Source organism: Lynx canadensis, chromosome D3 (genome assembly GCF_007474595.2).
Source record: "Lynx canadensis isolate LIC74 chromosome D3, mLynCan4.pri.v2, whole genome shotgun sequence".
NCBI classification, from domain to species: Eukaryota; Metazoa; Chordata; class Mammalia; order Carnivora; family Felidae; genus Lynx; species Lynx canadensis.
In genome coordinates, this window is record NC_044314.2 from 34,785,199 (window position 1) to 34,804,898 (window position 19,700).

The following is a 19,700-nucleotide window of genomic DNA, read 5'->3' on the forward strand; positions in this document are numbered from 1 at the left end:
CATAGAAAACCTAAGAGTGCCCGCTCCTCCAGCCCCAACCAAAAAAAGTGGCATTTATGTGTGAATCTTGAGGATGGGTTCTGTCTTGTGCGATCATGAGTTGCACAACCAGGAAAGACCAGTTGCAGAGCCGCACCAGACCAAGGACAAGTGTGTGGGTCTTGTGCAGACATAGCCTAGAGAAAAGACACTGGCCTTATCCCTGTAGCCCACCTACCCCCACCACAGTCTGCAGAGAAAAGGATCAGCTTTGGGCATCTCTTTATTCATCGAGGGGACAAAGAAGATAAACACAAGGGGGAAAATGCTATGAAAATGACCTTCATTAAGAATCTTTTCCCCAAAGTTGTTTTGATCATTTGTTTGGCTGATCTTTTAGCTATTTTTCTAAAATTTCTCAGGACCAAACAACTATGCTTATGTGGCTGCATTCTAGTCTCCTCATGGTCTTGAGGTCTGAAGTCAGTTATATTTTGATAAATAATAAATGCCACATTTTTGCCTGAGAGGAGTTGCTTGTGTACCCTAGAACACTTTCCAGGCAGAAAGGCTCTGAGATGGTCATCGTGATCCAAATCACAGGAGGAAAACAGAGAAGGAAAAATACAGCACACCACCTGAAGAGTACCTGTGTTTCCCTGGAGCAGAGTGAAAAGATCCAGAGGCACCTTGAGTATTTAAGGAGATGGAGGAATATATGTGCAGGAGACTGATGCCGATGGAACTTCACCTTCTGGAAAATTCTGATGGATCAATAAGGCGTGCTGGAAAACTTGTGCACACTAAAACCCATGTTTGGTACTCCCTTCTCTTCCCTATTCGGACGTAGAACTCCCCAGTGTCTTCCATCCAGGTTCCATTTTCTGGTTGTGCCCTCTCTTCAATCCCAGCTTACACAGTTGGCTCATGTTCATTGCCTACTACACTGTGCCCAACTACGTGACTTCCTGGATATGCAATTGTCAGGACAGAGTCCTTGCTCCGTCACATCCGCGATGTGATGTCGCGCTGTTCTTTAACCACAGGGATGGGGATTCCCTTTTCCTTGTCTATAAAGTAGGGTGATAGTTATACCTACCATCATAATGAGACTACTGTAAGGATTAAAAGAGATATTAGTATGCTTATAAGACATTTCTTGCACATTTCAAACCCAATAATAAATGTTGCCAGCCTCATTATTTTTATTAAATGCATGGTATAAAATGTGACATCTCCCAAGAGAAATTTAAAGGATTTCAGTTCTTGAACCTAAAAGTACTGGATTTTAATGGTCGAATTCCAAACTCTTAAGAGGCCTATGGAGATGGGAGAGCAAAGGCTGTTTTGTGGCCATCCCAATTATAACTTTCTGTCGCTGTTTACTTTTATTAATGGATCTGGTGTCTCAGATCGATTTATTTTTATCCATCTTTAACAGATCAGCTCCTAGTTTTGAATGTGACTTGAGAAAGTGGGGGCTTGGAAAGCATAGCCTCATCCCAGCTTGGAGCAGCCTCAGACTATAAACAAATGCACTGAGGCATGTTATGGAAGGCAGGCTCCACATTGCAGAAAGGGGCACTAATTCATTCTTATGCAAGGAAGTTCTTTTACCATTATTAATGAATATTTTTAATCCTGAAAATATCGCTCAGACTTAGTCACACATGATTGCACCCATTTTGTTTCAAAATTTAAAGAAATCATTTTGACTGAGGTTAATCTTTGCTTTTGGATTTTTTTTGTCTGAAACAAGGAAAGTATAGTATTCTCACAGAGACTGCTGTAAAACTTTGCAGCAATATCTTTTTTAATGTTTTAGTGTTTATCTCTCTCTAAAAAATAAATAAACAGAAAAATAAACATTAAAAAATTTAAAAAAGAAAGTCAAGAAACTATAAGGAAAAAGAAAAAGATATTGGGCTATATGACAATTAAAACTCTTTTGTGTTCAAAGATACTTTGTTTTTTTAAAATTTTTTAAATGTTTTTATTTATTTTTGAGAGAGAGAGAGAGAGTGCTAGCAGGGGAGGTGCAGAGAGCGCCAGCAGGGGAAGGGAAGAGAGAGAGTGGGAGACACAGAATTCAAAGCAGGCAGCTCCAGGCTGAGATGTGAGCACAGAGCCCAATGCAGGGCTTGAAGGCACGAACTGTGAGATTATGACCTGAGCTGAAGTCAGATGTTTAACCAACTGAGCTACTCAGGTGCCCCCAAAGATACTTTAAATGATAGCAAAACACAAATAACAGATAAAAAAAATGCAGATGACAAACAGATTAATATTTTAAGTGTTCATGAAGTTCCCATAAACCTATGAGAGAGAGAAAATATCTATTCAAAGGACTACTCCAATGTTGTTTTCAAAATATTTGCATCCATGTGATAAGATGACTCTGTTATTTCCAGCCATTGGCCCAGCCAGAGTGTTTGAGATGATAAAGATACCATGGGGATATGGTGGAGGAAGAAAATATGATCAGGCTAAGTGCTCAAGAGCTGCGTCTGTTGATTTGTCTTCAAAATTACTGATTTATGCAGTTTGGGGAAAATATTTATTTCTTTAACCACCACCAAATCAGAAATTTCATCCTTTCATGATTTTTTACATAAATATTGTAACATTGCCCAAGCCAGCACCAAGTCAGGCTTCACATGGAGGGAAAGACGTGGAGATGTCAAAAACTCCCTCATGAGAAAATTCTCCTCTTCCTAAAAGTATACATTTTACCCCTTCTGCCAGCCTAAAGTATGAATTAGAAATGTGCTTGTTTTACTAGGCTCACATTTAAGTTATTAGCCCTATATGCTGATGCAGGGCTTCTATTAGTCACTCTAAACATATAAGGGATCCATTTCTGGCAATTTGGGAAGAGACTTCACTCTGAAGCCTGTGACACTTTCGGATGCTACTCAAATAGGCCAGGGTGAAGTGTCATGGAGGGAATCTTCCTGCAGATCAACAGAATTTAACATCAGAGAACTGAGGGGGCGGGGTGAGACATGTTGGCAATATAAGAGGAGTGCTAAAATGAGATATAGGAGAGGCAAAAGCAAATTGCACAACTTTGTTCTATGCTGTAAGACTTGCCCTTCCCCAAATCTGACTTCTGTTACCCCTATCACAAAGTTCTAACAGCTCTCTGAGGAATGGTGACTTATGGCCAAGGAGAAAGTAAGTGTCAATGCGTTCTGGGTTTTGGAAAACATAAAATTCTCCTTGTATTTGTGTAGTCATCATTTTCAATTTCCTCTGATCCAAGTTATTTATGAGCTTTTTAGTGTGGCCGGCACGGGGCTGAATACAGCCCCTAGAAAAATGTGGTTATAGACCTTGATGCCTGCTGGTTAAAAGTACACGGGACTCTTATAAATACACAGACATACTGCCTCTGGTCACTCACAGGGCTATTATCCAGACGTGTCCCTGCCTTACCTTGAGGATGTTGTTCTCAGATTACAGACTCGACTGTCCTTTCTCTGACGTGTAGGAAAAGCAAGAAAAAGGCACAAAGAAATAAAAAGTAGGATACCAAGCATTAGCCTCACACAGTTCATGACAGGCAAAGACAAAACAGTGTTCAGAAGGAGTAAAAGGTGGGGCCAGGAAGACCAAGGTTGAGGGAAGGAGTCAGGACAGAGATGGAGAGAATGAAGCAGAATGGGCAGCTCTGGTGACATAATGGCTAAAATAGAAGCAATCTGGAGGGGGGAGAGTGAGCCAATCACAGCAAATGTGACTATGTGTGACACACTGCCATTTCCCATCCTCTCTCTGAATGCATTTGAATTTCCCCTCATTTATACTCACAGTCATTTTGAAGAGTCCATCTTAAGGTGAATTAATGGAAAACCGATTTTCATTAGGATGTGGACACTAAGGTTTTAGCATTTATAGGAAGTGGCAGCACCAAGGTCTGGCCTTATTTGGCATGTAGGAGTCATGTATACGGAGATGGGGTTCTAGAACACTGCCTTTATCCAGAACAGCCAGGAGCCACTGAGCATGGTGCAGCCCCAGTCCGGGTTATGAATTTCAGCAACCATTGCCTAAGTGGACTTCCTCTTAAAAGAGCAATTTACAAGGAGTACACACTATTTGGGGAAAGAGGAAGCAACAGAAGTTCTTAATTACATGCTCACTATATTCTGGTGCTGTCCTGAACACCGAAGATGAACTGCTGCGAACATCAAGCAGACGCAACACCTGCCCTCACGTGGTCTATACTTTGATGGGGAAGAAAACAGAATGAAGCTGATAATAAACACTATAAAGAAATCACTGCAAGGTGATCCGATAAGGGCTGCTGAGGGTGGTCAGGAAAGTCCCTTCAGAAGAGGTGATATTTGAGCAGGGAGCTGTAAAAAGGAGGGACACAAACATCTGGTATCCAAAGAGCCCTACAAAACAGGACTTCTCTCCCATCCAAGTTTGGAGCAGATTAAAAGGGGTACAGTGTATGAGTCAGCAATGTGGCAGGAAGGCTGCGGCATTCTTCAAGGGGTACTCAAAGCTAGCTTAATGAAGAAGTTACTTAACAAAGGTGCAGAATGGATTAAAGATAATCCAAGTGTTGACCACCACCGAACTAGCAACAGTGTGAAACCACACCACTCTTGAGTCTGTAGGCTCTGTCTGGGACAGGGAAGCAGCTACTAGAAGTGGGCAAGAGAGGACTGATGGATAGGAGCTGTGGCCTTCAGTACAGTGATTTTACTATTGCCGACTGGTAGTCCAGCAGGCAGCAGAGGATCAAATACCCATCCTCTCCTTTCTCCTACTCTTAATCTTATGCTGATGCCCCCCACCCCCCTGGTCTAGCCCAACTGGAAACCAATAGGCAAGGGAGACCTAGACAGAGAGCAAAGATGAAAGTTAGGGAGAAGGCAAGAAGGGCAAACGGAAGATATCCAAGTACAAACATGGAACAAAGCACGTAGCATGCAAAATATCACCTCTGATACTTATAATGCTGGTATTAAAGAATGTGTAACGGGAGGGATGTGGATTTTGATGGAGAAGAGCAAAGAGAATCTAGCATCACGGGAAGAAGGGAGCTAGTGCTCAAAGGGAGCAATGAGGCCGAGTACAGAAAGAATAGAAACAGAAACCAAAGCAAACGTCATTTTCCCTTGCTCACAATGTTTTCTAGAGCTGGCTGGCTGAGGTGAGGGGAAAGTGGATAGAGACCATGACACTATAAGCTGTGTTATTTCCAGCTGCCTCTGAAGCTTTGGGTTTATCTCTGATCGGCAGCGTGCTGTCATGTTCTGCGATTGTAATAATAGCGGCAGAGATAAGCACTTTTGAAAGAGATCGCTGTGGAGATGAATAGATCAGCTGGTTTCATAGCATCTTTCCCAGTTATGCCTTTCATGTTAACTGCCTTTCCTAATGCAAAATCCCCTTTATTTAAGCATTGAGATACCAAAAATAAGAAAAAAATCGTTCTTACTTGGACTTTGATTAAAGTAATGAGTATGTTTTAATCTATTTCTGCTGGTTAAAACAATTACCTTTTAAAAAGAAAATTAGTTACCCCAAATTAAATGACTCTCTCTAATTGAGGCATATGGGCACAGTTCAAGTTAGCCCCATAGCAATGACCTCAAATAGAACTCTTAATCCTTTCTCCTATTGCCTTACATAAAAATGTTGTCATCTAAGTAGTAACATAAATGGACTTACCTAGGAAGCACATGTGTTTAGTGAATGAAGAGTGACTCATATAACCCAGGCAGGCCCTCAGACTCTCACTTTGCCAGATGGGATATTAACTCAATCCTAGACATTTATCAACTACTTACTGTGCATCAGGAGAAGAAAGTAAAACTCGAGGAGTTTAACACTAAGTGACTCAAGTGATAGCAACCAGGGACAAGAACTTGGAGGCTTTATGTCTTGGACTCACACTCTTTTATTTTTTATGTTTATTTATTTATTTGGAGAGAGAAGAAAGAGAAAGCATGAGCCAGGGAGAGGCAGAGAGAAAGGAAAGAAAGATAGAATCAAGCGGGTCCCGTGCTGTCAGTGCAGAGCCTGACGCAGGGCTCGGTCTCAGGAAATGTGAGATCATGACTTGGGCCAAGATCAAGAGTCGGATGCTTAACCGACTCAGCCACCCAGGTGCCCCCTTGGACTCACATTCTTATTATTGCACTGAACCACTTCAGATTTCACAAATGACTTCCATTCCTGAATGGATTCGTGGAACACCGGCATTTGCCCAAGGGGCCAGCCAGGTGCTATAGATGTGTCTCTCAAAGATAAACGACAGGAATGGTGGGGCCTGTGACAAACGTTTAATGGGACATTCAATTACCAATATGAAAACAATAAAAACCCACTTTGTTGGTCAAAGCATGTCTGTGGGCTGGATTCAGTCTGAGGTCTGCTAATTTGTATACCTCAGAATGCAGGAAATAGTTCTTTTTCCCTACAATTGTGCATGATTCTAAGTGAAAACTTTGTCTTTTTTCCTCCTTGTCTTCTTCTATTCTTTCTCTCATTTATTTAAATGTTCTCTCTCTACTGAAATTCTTTGTTGATGGGTAGTAACTTTAAGCATAATTCATTTTCAAAATGTGTGCCCACATACTGACAGAAAGAAAAAGAAGAATTGATTATAAGTATTATATGGGGTTCCAGTGTTCTTGAAGTTTACAACAAATTTGAATATATAGAAGGGTGGAGCCCAGGGGAAAACGTGCTCCTTCCTGGAGCATAAATTCAGCAAAAATCCAATAGTGCGGTCAAGTGCCAAATACGCACGTTGACGTGTTAAACAGAAAGGAGTAGTAGCAACTCCAGGAAAGAAACCAAGCCAAACCTTATAGACATGCTGAGATATAAATCCTAATGATTTCACACCTCTGTACTTAACCTGTCTACACTAGAGTACTATGATTGGGAAAAACAGCTAAAGTATGTTATGAATGAATTCAAGTTTTAAAAATAATTAATAATCATTGACTTTACCTTTACCTCAGTGATCTAAACTGAAATAATGATATTATTAACAATAATTATTGATAATGACATATATAAGCACCTATATCTTCTCAAAGGGTTTTCAGGGTGTCATCTAAATAAACCTTGAGGGGGACCTGGGTGGCTTAGTTGGTTGAGCATCCGAGTTCTGCTCAGGTCATGATTTCACAGCTCATGCGTTCGAGCCCACATCAGGTTCTCCGTTGTCAGCACAGAGCCCACTTCAGGTCCTCCATCCCCCTCTCTCTGCCCCTTCCTCTCTCTCTTTCAAAAATAAATAAAACATTTAAAAAATAAACATATAAATAAACCTTGAGAAGGAGGATAACCTGTTTGGTTCAAGAGAGAAAATAAAGAGAAATGAGGGGAAAAAAAAAAAACATCTTTTGAAGGGCACCTGGGTAGGCTTAATCGGTTAAGTGTCTGACTCTTGACTTTGGCTCAGGTCATGATCTCATGGTTCATGGGATCAAACCCCATACTGGGCTCTACACTGAAAACGCAGAGCCTGCTAGGGATTCTCTCCTCTCTCTCTTCCTCTCTCACTGCCCTTCCCCCTCCCCATGCTATCTCTCCCTCTCTCTTAAAATAAGCAAATAAACCTTAAATACACAAATAGAAACATTAAAAAACTAATTAAATAAATAAACATTAAATAAATTAATTGATAGATTGATCAATAGATAGATAAATAAATAAATAAAGCAGATTTGGGAACCAAGAACAGATGGGCAAACTCTAAGTCTAATACTCTACTTGGAGAGGACAAACAAAACTACATGGTAAGAAAGTGTGTCAAAAGAAGCATATGCGTTTTATTACCATCGTTAATTAAAAAATATATATTTCAGAGTTCAAACCAAAATCCTTCATTTGAGTATTTTTCATTCTCTCTACTTCATATGTAATTGCTATACCCTGAAGAGTCCGAGTATTACTTTCGTCCTAGCAGCAGTCTAGCAGCGGGCACAAGTGCATTGTCCATTCTGGAAACCCTCCATCCCAATCCCAACCATTACATATCATCAATTGGTTATTATGTCTCCTTGGGTTATGTGTATGGGGAGAGAAGCAGTTTTACCAACCAGAAAAAACCCCTCGATTCCTATCCTAGTTCTACCTGGCCTACAGTCTAAGACAATACTCCCCAAAACAATCCCACTAAGATAGTGAGAGGGTGGAGATGTGGGAGACAGTGTTCATGTAATGACATAACTAATCCTGTCCAAACTCTGCAACATGGTTCTGAGTCAGGGATTTATTGAGACATATGTGTGAAATCACATTAGAAATTTCAATATACAAAGAATAATAGTACAAACTGGGGAACACATGCTCTGAGTTATCTCCAAGGAAATGAGAGGACGTTGATTTTTAAATAATATACCCAAAAGTGATATCACCACTCCTAGAGGGAAATAAAACTAGTTTTAAAGAATCAAGGAGTCAAATTCTTCATAAAATAGAGCTTTCTTATTTTTGCTAGTTTATTGACAGGGGCAACATAAAAACCATACTAGCAGGTGACTATATTTTAATCAAATATGATATATTCTGAGGGAAAAAAACAATACTTGCATCTCTGGAGAATTAAAATCAGCCATTGTTGTTTCTGATGTAGAGACTGAACTGAAATTATAACACCTATCCCATGTTTATATGTAAGAATCTCAAACATAAGGAGCCTCATTTCACAAGGATGTAGAGCTTAATCTTCCAAATCTCTTCATTAGCATTTGGCAAAAATTTGAGACCAAATGTATAAGAATCAAGGAGCTACCTAGGGACCAGCTTCCTCCTCTTCTGTGAGAAGATGTAGAATTTTCTTTTTTTTTAAGTTTATTTATTTTGAGAGAGACAGTGAGGGGCAGAGGGGCTGGGGAGAGAATCCCAAGCAGGCTCTGAACTGATAGTGCAGAGCCTCATGTGGGGCTCCATCCCACGAACTGTGTGCTCATGACCTGAGCAGAAATCAGGAGTAGGATGCTTAACCGACTGAGCCACCCAGGTGCCCCAGAGAAGGTGAAGAATTTTCTTAAGACAAGATTGTGTAGATTTAAAGAAAGGTCTATGTGCAAGAGGAAAAGAGAGAGAGAGAGAGAAATTGAAAGAGGGTAAAGGAAGGAGACAGATGTAGTCCAAAAAAGAATAAATCCACCTGAATTTTGCAGGTCAGATAATTCCTAGTAGGCAGCCTTAGTAAGGTTGGATTTCCAGATTCCACCAGGAGTATTCCCAAGCTACAAGCTCAGTGAGTTCCCTCTGAGACAGAAGAGGAGGGCTCTGCCACAATGAGGTCCACATACCTAAAGATAAGTTATTGTGTCTATTTTATTAAGAGCATTAATGATGACATTGTAATTGCAAGCAGTGACGAGAGAACTGATAGGAAACTGAGATATCATTCTTCAGTGAATAACTTGGTGGGTCTGTATTCTTGTTCTATACTCAAAAGACTAAAAAATGGACACATCCAGAGATATCAAGCTATCAGGAACAGACTGTCATCAACTATTTTTACTGAAGAACAAAATGAGAAACAGAATTTTGAATTATATATTTTCAATACAAGATGTGTATTTAATGGAATTAAAAATGAATTTATACATCTATTCATTCTCTTTTCAATGAAAATGCATATCACTGATATACTGAAATCAGACGACTCATCATGTTAATAATGTCAGAATGAAGAGATTCATGTACAATGAAGCACTACAAGATCAGACCTACCAAGGGTCATAGGAATAGTATAATTAACCCCGTGGGTGCTGGGCACCAGTGGAAGGTCTTTCTATGAACTCTTTCATCTTTGACAAACAGCCTATTTGGGATTCCATTGTTACCCCTCATTTTACCCATGAGTAAATGAGGTACAGAGAGATTAGCTCACTTGCAGAATGAGAGACATAGTAAGAGAATGAGCCTGTATTTAATGCAGATGGTCTGACTACCTAAAATTGTCTGTGCACACGGATCTTTCTACTAACCGCAAAAATGAGCCTCCACCTGACGGAATGAAACCTGAAACTCCACACATCTTAAACATATTCCCCAGGTGGTTCTTGCAGAGCTAACACAATGATGTGTGTATTAATGTCCACTGAACCGGTGCTCCATCGACCACTGCTGTCCAGTATAGGAAGCCTGGTTCTGCATTTGTATTTGTTTGTCCATCCCCTAACACAGGTAGGCCTTCAGTAAATATTTGCAATTTATGGAGTTAGTGAATCAGTAATGACACTGATTGGATCAGATCAGTAAATGACTGGGGTTTATCTGAAGCCTATTCCCTGAAGCCTCAGGGGTTGGGAAATGGGTTGGAAACTCCTTAATCACCCATATAATTTCCTGTAGAATACCATAAAAAAAGATAACTTTCCATATTTTTTTTCTTTTTCCTTTTTCCTAATTCTACTCTAAATGTTCTGGAATGATCTTATTGTCACCTAATCACTCAGCACAAGAAAGCCTCAGAGCTCGCAAGATTGTTTTGTTTTGTTTTGTTTTCTCTTTAGGCTGCAATATGCTTATTGACTTGTAGGACTAGCTAGATTTCTGTAGGTAATCTTTTGCAAGAGTTGCATTTGCATGGCATCCACATAGGGATCCATTTAGAATCATCATGAATCGATTTGCTAAGAGTTACGTTTTTTCAGACTTTGGAATTATATCCTAGGAAAACAGAAAACACATTCTCTCTTGCTGTATGAAATATGCAGGAGACTACTTTGGGTTACAATGCTCTTTTGCATTGGCACAGATGCTGAAAAGCAAATTCTCAGCTGGTCGGTCTCACTCAGAAGGTGTGCTACACTAATAACTGTGTATGGGGGAGCATTGCCAACTCACAATATAACAAGTTAAACTGCGTGTTGTATTAGCATTATTCTTAATGCTAATGTAATGTCTATCCACGAAGGCAGCATTTGTTAGATGTTAGTACTGTAGATTGTAATGACAAAAGGAATTAGATGGGTTTTCTATGTTAAATCAATCATTAAGCAGTGCTATAATTATTTGCTGTTGGGAACGCTCTTTTTTCTATTGTAAAATTGACACAGTCTATGAACGTAATTGCTGTGTTTTCATCCTAGGGCCCTTTAAGATTAGAGTCTGGGAGGAAGATGTGGCACTTCTAATCCTTCTGGACATTTCAGAGGGACTATCCTGGCAGGAATAATATCACATCACCGTGTAATTAATCAGTGCATTTTCCTGTGGTCTGTGAAGCCTGTGTTTTCCCTCTGCATTTGAGAGACAGAGAGGTGGCATGTACGAACCTTCTGCGGCTTTAATTACAATGTGATGTTGGGTCCAATTATATTCTGGGCAATTTGACCTTTTCGAGTTGCATATTCAGACCATTTCACTGATTCCAAGGTGGAAAATTTTAGGCATCAGTGTATGTGGACTTGAGATCATTGGATCTCTGTTTCCCTCATTTCCCTGGGAGTAAGAAGTCTTACAGAGTATAAACTGGTAATGATGACATCAAATTAAAAAAGAAAAACCTTTATTACCTGAAACGGCTTCCCTTCATTTTACAGATGATAGGGCCAGCACAGCAGGAATCTGTGTTAAGGTATGATCTCTCTCATTTTCTCTCTCTCTCTCTCTCTCACTCTCTCTCACTCTCTCCTCTCTTCTCTCTATAGATAGATGATAGATAGGTAGATAGATATATACATACATACATACATACATACATACACACATACATAGGATAGAGGGATATCTAGAAATAGACATATATGGTCTATCTGTGTCTCTTTTTGAATAAATGTAAAGAACATCTGTATATATGTTGGAAGTAAGAGAAAACAATCTGCTCTATGGATATTTATCTGAATAATTCTTCCAGCAACATCATAGGATTAATTAAGCACCTGAGAGAGGTGCACAGAAATATGTATGCTTTTGGCCTTGCGTGGAATTATCATTACTATTAATCTCAATAAAATGGGAGAGGGACTTTTATTTGCAGGACAAGAGTAAGTGTTATGGGAGATATGCGAGAAGACAGAATTTCTGCTTCCCCCAACTAGCTCCCAAGGAAAACACATAGGAACACAAAGCTAGAGTAGAGAAGAAAATGTGACAGGGTCATAGGAGTTGTACAAACATGAATTCAGAGTGGAACAAAACAGCATGTGTGGGGGGATATTCAGAGATGTTTCATGGAAGGAGTGTGAGATTTTTATCTGAACCTTATTCTGCAGAAATTGAGGAACCAAAGATGTTTTTACACAGAAGTATACTATGTTAGAAGTGGAGATTTAGTGAGATAAACTTGGAGTTGTTGTTAGAGTCCTGAGTACCAGGGGGTAGAAAGAGAATTAATGGAGACTTGTGGAAGGCTGCCTTCTTAGTAGGATGGGGCTCTGTGGTGTCCTTTGCATTATGGGGCCACCTAAGTCGAAATAATAAAAATTAGCATTGATTGAGAATGGAGAATGAGCACTCCAAGCTGATGCAGGAAGCAGTCTGCGTGCCTATCATTTAAAGAACTCTTCAAAGCTTAAACTAAATGTGGTTTACCTGTGGACACTATACATGAATAGTGTATGAAAACATTGCGTGTGCCTGGGTATGCGTTTACCGGACAACTTTTATGTATTTTATTTTATTCTCACTATGAAGTGGTTAATATAACTCTGTTTTATTGATGTGGAAAAGGAGATCCAGTTGCTCAAGTTAAAGAAACCAAATCAAACCAAGAGGCAAGGATGGCACTTCAAGCCCAGGCCTTCTGATTCCATGAATCCTATCTTTCCCACTCACAATTTCTAATTTCCAAGTCAGGAAAGGTAAATTTATTAGTTCTCCATATGCAAATATGAAACTTTTCAGTGTTAGTTATTTTTCAAATCTGTGATAATGAGATAGACTGGGAAGCAAAAACCTAGGCTTAATTGCAGTTCACAGGGTGAAAATGCGCCACGACTGCAAAGGGTGTTTGCCTGTGACAGGTGCTACTTAACGATTCATCATCTATTAAGGCAAGGCCATGGAAAAATACAATAAGGCTGTGATTTTCAAGAATCATAATTCAATTTTTCAAGGAAACAGAATAGATAGTGTGGAGACTATGAGAAATTCAGAAAATATTTATGACTCTTTATTTGGTTGACTTTTATTATTTGGTTGTTTTTCACTTTGCTGTGCCCTCCCCTAACCTTCTCATAGGATTTCCAGTGTAAATATATTCATATGCCCATCAGAGGAGGCCTGGCTTACTTTCCCAAGACAGCCAGGTTTTGATGCCCCTGCATTGTGTCTGTCTATCTTTGGCTCTCTTTTCTTTCAGGGCTCTGCTTTCTGCAGCTCCACTGCCCACCTCATAGCTCAGTCTGCAAGTCTTCCCACTTGCAGTCTCAGCCCCATCCAGCGTGAGTCAGGTGCCTCAGAGCCCCCTGTTTATTGATCTTCAAGATAGAGCCATCATCACCGTTAAGATCGACCTGAAAATCAGTAGACAGAACCTTAACCTGAACCCATATTACTCCTCAGGTCCAGCGAAGCCTTACCCTGGAATGTCCTGGATCTGAAAATGGAATTCTTCACCCTAAGTGCCCAACTCTGATATCCTAGCTGGTCTTCATGCTTGGACTGACCTTCCGTTTCAGCTTATGCGTAGGGATCTTATTCTGATAAAGAGCTGTGCTCTTTATTTTTTCCAAACCCTTTTTATGGGGACTGGAAGATTTCTCATAAAACTTCTCAGTGGCACATTAGACAAGATATGCCCATGTGAATTCCCATCAAAGGGCCGAAAAGGGACACTGACCTTGAAACTCCTAGTTTTACCAAAGGACCACCAAGTGGGAAAAAAAAAAGCAAGCAATAAAAATGTAAAATATCCCAATGATCCCTTTTACATGACTTCAAATTTCATGAAGTAAAATCAGTTCACAATCTTACAAGAACAATTCTAACAAAACAACACCCATTAACTGCAACGGAATTGTTGCCTCTGGTGGGGGCAGAAAGAGGGGTGAAAATGGGTAATGGTGGCGAAAGCCAGTTTATCATTCAAGAGACACTTCTTGTGGCTCAGTGATCGTAATGTGCCCTTTTGTGAATAGTATGACCGAATGAAGCCTCTGACATCTGCAACAGTAAAAGGGGAAAATGAATGTGGTGGTTTATTATTGTATTTTCTTCTAAATTTCAATTTACCTTTCCATTCTAATTCACCATTTAAAGCAGGTGAATTCATTCTGCAAATATAATCAAGGGATGTTCATATTGCATTAATAGATTGCTTTAGTTTTGTACTTCTCACAACTTAATTATTTAGAGTCCAATTCCCTTATTCAACATTAGCATATTAAGGCAAAATCTAATTTGCAGTAAGCAGCTTGAGGCCACAGAACCACTGAAAAGAGTAAATGGAGGCAAGTGAATATGTTCAGTTTTTTATCTCATCAATGCATCCAGCAGCTGATGGATATATTCTTCACTTGCATCTTTCAGTATTTGAGTTCAGTAAAATAATGTGTGTATTTTGGCAAGTTTGCTTGCATTTTAAGAATCTTTATTAGTTTTCTTTCTGAAAAGAGGGCAATGTCTGCCACTGGGCTAAAAATAAGAAAAGAAATGGGGGAAAGAAGTAAACATCAGACAAGTGAAAGTAACAAGCAAAATTTGGCACTATAGAAATGATTGGTAATTGTTTAATCATTTAATTTTCTGGGCCATCTATTATCTAGCAGTATTGAACGTGTTCAACTGACCCATCATACCCTCACTGATCAAACTGCTACCTCAGAATGTACTCTAAGATCATGATAGGGAATGTTGAGTTAAGAAAGGTAAATTAACACAAATTAGAAGGTATTTCTCAACAACACCTACTATGGGCCCAGTCATTTGCCAGACACTATTATCGGTGATAACTAGAAGAGAAATGTCAACTTGTCCCTCCCCTCAGTGTCCTTGGGATTTAGCTAAGCACAATCTTCCACACATTAGAGTCATATAACAGTGTAGCAGTGTAGAGTCAAGAATTAACTGTGTCTTTACACAAATTCTGGACTAGCTAGAGGGCTTAGAGATAGACAAGGTCAGGAAGGGACAGTTGTTTTCAACTGCCGGTAAGTACAAAGCATGGATAAGGCCAAGGCGTGGCTAGGCAGGCACATGCAATAATCTTTGAAATTTGGATTTGGAGGGAGGGCTATGGAGGAGAGATCAGCCTGGAACTCTCTCAAACACTTTATAAAGCCATATGAGTTTGGCCATTAAAAAGATAACACACACATACAATGATTGTCTCCTCTTAAAATGAGATCTGAGCTCTAGTTTGAAGCTCCAGTGATGGGCAATTCAGTGCAAGCAGCCTTCGGCAATTTGCAAAGAACTGTCTGAGGATGTGGCGTTGCTATCCTTAATGATTGTGTTTGTCTTTAAGGAGAAGAAACTGAGTCATGGTCCAATTTCACAAGTTCATGCATTAGATTGACTGAATTATCCACTACATCCAGTTTCTAGCCTCCCCTAAGTTAGTTTAATTGACAAAGAAATCCAGATTTTGAGTGACCCTAAAACAGATCATTAAGAGAAGTCTGGGATAGAGACTTGAAAGCAGCGTTTATATTCCTATTACAAGAAAGTTTGCAATCAGCAAGTACTATGTTTAGATAAGCCTATTACATGTTTTAGAAAGTGGCCATGGTGGCTGTAGCAAATAGTTCACTGGCTTTGTGAGACCCATCTCTGTCTCAGCTTCAAAGCATATGTTCCTTCCTAGTCTTCACTGTGGAACCCTAGAAACAATAATAGCTTTGGAGACAGACCGCGCTTGTTTTAAATGTCTATTCTCTTCTTTGTCTTTTATTATCTGTATAACCTTGGACATATCTATTCTATTCCTTGATTTCCATATACTTATCTGTTATAGGGTTGCCATGTTTATTAAATGCTATAGTATACTGAACTGTTCAGCAGGGTGCCTCAAATAGAGTAACCACTCAACAAATGCTGGTTACTATTATCACTATCATTGTTCTTAGTATTATTACTTCTATTAGACACTTGCCATCACACTTTTCTTCTTTGAAGGACCCTATGTCCAATCCTCCTCAGTGTGACTATGAAAAATCCTGAGAATTTAAGCAGTTGTAGTAGTCCCAGTGACTTTGCCAGAGAATAATTTAGCATTTGCCTTTGGCCAATAAAGAAGTTAACGGGAAGACTACAGGGGAACTTCTTCAAAAGTTCTTTCACTACAACAAAGGAACATGAAAGAAAGCTCCTCTTCTCTTACATGTTATATTCTTGTATATAAAAAGTTGGGGGGGACTGAGACAACCCCGTGTGACAACGAAGGACACTGGGCAAAGAAAAGAGCAACACTCAGAGAAAGAACATGTAAAAGAGAAACATTTAAAAGACAGAAGCAATGCTATTCATATGTCAACATGGAGCCAGTAAATTAACATATTAATGTATCTGAGTACTTACTGTTGTTGAGAAACTTAATTTTATTTTAAATGATATTTAAAGCATATTTTTTGCTTCCTGCATCCTCAAGCATCATAAATGATACATTATGAAATAAATTATGTTTTTCCTCCCGGCCCCATTCCTTCCACATATAAACACACATACTTGGACAGACACAAATACATAAACACGCGCGCACACACACACACACCACACACACACACACGGAAGAACAAGGCTGACATACAGGAAGGCCAGTTCAGGTCTGATTCTATTGAAGGTCAGCCTATTAAATAAAAATTCCATTCTATTTTATCTGGCTGTGATTGACTAAGAAATTGATAAGGTAAGTGATCATGGGTTGTACAAAGATGAATAAAACAGTCTTTTCCCTTGAATGACTTATAATCAACCAGAGAAAAAGTACATAAACAGCTATCATCCAAGGCTGGTTATAGTATCTATCTTAGAAGAGGCATAAAGTTGAGAAAGGACAGAGCACAAGAAATAGGTCATGCTGTCTGCCAGTGGAAGGATCCATTTGTATTACAAATATATGCATTCATCTTCTGTGTATTTGGCATATAATTAGTAGTTATAGTCTAATAGAAATGTTACCTCTTCTTGGGGACAATCACCAACATCTAATTCTTATTTGCCTTCTGATGTTTCCCCAGCAACTTATTATTTATGAAGTCCAGAATATTACACACCGATTCTTACCTCAGACATTCTTCCTACATCTAATGTTTATGGTGTAGACTGAGTTTTAAGATTCAAAAACTTCTTATTTCCACTTTGAATTTTGAAAATCGTTTTATATGAAAAAGCTGAGAATTGACTTTTTGTTCTCCATTGTTCTCCATTGTTCTGTTGATTTCCCAGCAAACCTACATGATCCTGGATACTACAGGAAATTAAAAAGGGATAGGGAAGGCTTATCAGGAAAAAAAATAATTTCATGGAATAAAAAACACATAGGAGTATACAAAATATCATATCTCTACACAGAGAAAAGGCATAGGAGAATATGAACTAGTGATAGAGGGAAGTGTCCTGAAGGAACCGTGTTGAGCAAATTCTTGAATGAAGACTGGTAGAAAAGAAGACAATATATTCTTGGAAGGAGGGATAAAGGCACAGATATAGGGTAAATTTCCTATGACAACCTGGGAAGAATTATTGGTGTGCAGGCTCATGTGAGGCAACTTTTTTGAAATACCTGCCGAGTGAAATATAAACTTGCTATGCCTTAATTTTATGCAACAATATATCCAGGTAAAAATATTGGGATATCAATATGGCAGCAACTGGCCTAGCTTCTTCTACACACACAAAGATCCAGTGAGATCATCGCAAAGCTTGAAGCAGAATGTACTAATTGAATCAAGTTGAGTGATAGGAAATGAGTGATAGGATTGAAATGGTATAGAAAACAGCTAAGAAAGTGAATTTAAGGCTGAGGTGCTTTGATTTCACCCAGTAACTGATCTGTCCACTAATGCATCTCCGTGTATGCATCATCTTTCTCATATCCATCTTGTCTGTTACCTAGGCCAACTTTTTCATGATTTTTGAATGCAGTTGTTTTTTTTTCCCTCAGCTTTCTTCACTTCAAGATAGAGACTCCCTAAGAACACGTTCCAGTTCTCTCTCCCAGGCTGCCACAGCTCTTTAAGCAGACATTTGAAGAACTGTCAGAATCAAGGGACAGAGAGCGGAAAGAGCAGACAAGGGAAGCAGAAGGCAGTGCAAAAAAAATGGGAAGTGCTGCGGTAGCTGGCCATTGTGCCAATTTCATGCTTTCACACCTTTGAATGAGTGTTCAAAGTGTTTCATTTTGGAAGCCTCAGACAGTGGAGCACTGATTGCAATGGCTTCAGGCATTTCAGGGCACAGCTGGCCACTCGGCCACCCCTGTGTCCATGGCAGTTTTCTAAAAATAAGGGAATAAAATATAGGTTATTTTCAGCTCTGATGGGTGAACCTCACTGTGAACAACTGCAGGATCAGTGTTGTTGTTGGCGTGTGTGTGTGTGTGCGCGCGTGTGTGTTTTCCCCTTTCTTTCATTTTCTTTTTTCAAACACAGCCCAAGCCACATCGCTTTGAGCAATATGATTCTTCTTTCATATAGTATAGAAGAAACAGAAAGAAAGAAAGATGCCATTTTAGATAAATAATAACAAATTCTGAGCCCTGGGTTATTGTAACGGTCTCGCTAGTCCCAAATTCTATCTTAAAGAAAGAAAAAGAAAAAAAAATCTGGGGGAAGGGAGGACAAACATTAAAAAAAAGAGCTGTTTGATATGTTACACTTACTTAAAAACAAAAACAAACAAAAAAGCCTTTTACATGAGTGGTTTAGGTTAAATTATTGTTATTAAATTTAACTATTTTATTAAACCCATTTAAATATTAGTCTTGCAACTTTTTAGAATAATGAATGTAGCAAATAATGTCCCTAATATTCCCCATTTGAGAGCTGGATGTCAGAACCTGAGTTTTAGATCTAGTTCTGCTGTTTATTGGTATGTGGTAGGTACATTTGCCAAGTCACTTAATTTCTATAGGACCTCAATTTCTATAGGACCTCGATTTTCTACATTGAATTGAGATTTATTTTTTCTTTAGAATTAGTTAAAACTTGTAGAATTTTAGAGGTCATTTAGTTTATTGTCTTTACAGATGAGAAAGCTACTGGGTCACACAGTTGGTTGGAAGAACATTTTTAATGAGCACCCAGCTGTCCTAATTACTGAAGTGTATTTCACATTACTGCCATCGTTTTTGCTTCATGTAAGCCTTCCATTCCTTTTATACCTACTCAACTCATCTCTACTCAAACCACCAATATCATAGCCCTCCTAACAGATTTCCCCACAATTTACCAACTTTCTAGAACTCCCTCATGTATCTCAGTAACATTTAACTAGTTTCAGGAGCAAACTAAGGACATCTCCATCTCTGGAGCCTTCCCTGACTGCTTTTGCAAAAACATATCTCTTGTTCTTTGGGACTGAGTAGCACCTAACAGCTCTATCAACTTAAGTCATCCATCTACAAAGTCAATGAATAATACATGAAGCCTAGGTATGACAGAAGAGCCTGACTCATACTTACTACTTTGTGTCCTCAGCAACTAGAACTGTGTCTTTGGTCACAGTTTCCTTGTATGCAAAGCGGGGGATAACAATATTACCTATTTCATAGGACTTTAGAAAGATTAAATTTTATGTATACATATCAACTTAAAGCACTGTTTGACACATAGTAAGCT